Here is a 2,205-nt window from a genome sequence, read left to right on the forward strand (position 1 = left end):
ACAACAACAGCCAGGAGAAGGTGGCAGCTTGAGCAGATGTTGAAATACAGCATGAAGAGAAAAGAAATAGTCTGGGAAGATGTCTTAGCAGGTAAAAGGCAGGTATGTGCAAGCATGAGAAGCTGAGTTCAAATCCTAAGAATCCATATAAAGATCCAGGCATGGTCTCCTATAACCCCAGTGCTGGAGAGAGCACTGGAGACATGTTCAGATTTTTGTATAAAGCTCAAGTCCAGCTTTCAAAGATCCAAAACCTCCCGACTTTGCATCATTGTACCCATATTGTGGTGGTTTGAACGAGAATGTCCCCCACAGGCTAGGGTAGTTGAACACCTGTTCTCCAGCAGGTGGCGCAGATGGGTCATCATTTCATGTTATGTGTAAGCACCTGATTGCCCTCCACCTGATTTTCTGTGTAAGATTTTTCTCTCATTGATGCTCTCTGTCCACCAGCTGAGAGACCCTGTCTCAAGAGAATAACACAGAAAGTGACAGAGATATATACGTGACACTCTCCTCAGTTCTCTATGCCCACACCTTCACACACATATACCACCACCACCACCACCCTCGACACACAAGCGATAAGCAGTCTGGTCCTGGTGCATAGACAGAGAGGCTGATAAAACAGAAGAATGATCAAATTAATTAAAGATCAGTTAAGACCAAGGGACACTTCTAGCAGCAGAGATGGGCTGGGTGGAGTTTCTGGGTAGTGTTTGCCTAGCATGCATGAAATTGTGGGCTCCATCCTCAGTACTGCAAACACAGTTTACTCAATGAATGTTCAGGAAACTGGATAATTACGGAGGAAAAAAACTTGCAATGCAAGGTGGTATGTAGTTTAACTTTAGTATTGGGAGGTAAAGGTGTGTGGATCTCAGTGAGACCAAAGCCTACATAGCAAGTTCCAGGGAAACATAGACTTTGTCTTTAAAAAAAAAATCTTATATATGAAATCTGGCTCAAGTATATCTAGGGCTTACATATAAGGTGAACTAACCACCCAACTGGGTATTTACTAAACTGTAACATTATTTGGTTGTGTTCGTTTTTAGCCTGTTTGTGTCTACAAAACCCTGTTTGTGGGTTTCGGGGAAAGGTTCAATGGTTATGTTTTTAGCAGATCAATTTCGGAAACTTCTCAAGATTAATCCTGGCTGAAGAACCCATAGGCATCTCGATGTAGGTGCTGGAAATGGAGAAAAATCTCAAAATCAGCCCTGGCGCTGGAGAGATGGCTTGGGGGTTAAGAACACTTGTTGCTCTTACAGAACCTAGGTTTCTGATTGCCAGCACCTACGTGGCAGCTCATAACCATCTGTGACTCTGGCTCCAGGGGATCTGATGCCCTCAACTGTCCTCCAAGAGCACAAGGCATGCATATGGACATATACATATGCATATACATACAGACAAGACACTCATATACAAGAAATTAAAATAAAGAAATGAATCTTTTAAAAAAAATTATAAGTGCTCATTTTGAAGAAATTCATGCCACTGAGCTTTCTGTTGCTATGACAACATCAAGAACTCGGTGGAAATGGATGGCAGAATCCAGTGCTTTAGGGTAACACCATCATATGCTTGAGTTTGGTGAACTGCTGTCATCAATTCTTGATTTAAAAAAAAAATCTGTCAGAAGTGTGGGAGTCGAGCAATGACTCAGAGGTTAAGTGTGTGTGGTGTCCTTGCGGAAGACCTGAGTTCAGTTCCCAGCACCAACACTGGGTGGCTCACCACTACCTCTAACTCAACTCTAGAGAATCCAAGTGCCCTCTTCTGGCATCTTGAGGCACTGCACTCATGTGTACCCCTACCCCCTCCCAATACACACACACACACACACACACACCTGTAGTTGAGGGCTGGAGAGATGGCTCAGCAGTTAAGAGCACTATGCTGCTCTTCCAAAAGTTCCAGGCTCAGCTCCCAGCAGCTATGTCTGGTGGCTCACAACTGCCTGTAACTCGCTGGGCAGTAGTGGCACTCGCTTTTAATCCCAGCACTTGGGTGGCAGAAGCAGGTGGATTTCTGAGTTCTAGGCCAGCCTAGTCCACAGAGTGAGTTCCAGGACAGCCAGGGCTCCACAGAGAAACCCTGTCTTAGAAAGAAAGAAAGAAAGAAAGAAAGAAAGAAAGAAAGAAAGAAAGAAAGAAAGAAAGAAAGAAAGAAAGAAAGAAAGGAAGGAAGGAAGGAAGG

The sequence above is a fragment of the Mus caroli genome, chromosome 5, assembly GCF_900094665.2.
Source record: "Mus caroli chromosome 5, CAROLI_EIJ_v1.1, whole genome shotgun sequence".
In the NCBI taxonomy this organism is placed as follows: Eukaryota; Metazoa; Chordata; class Mammalia; order Rodentia; family Muridae; genus Mus; species Mus caroli.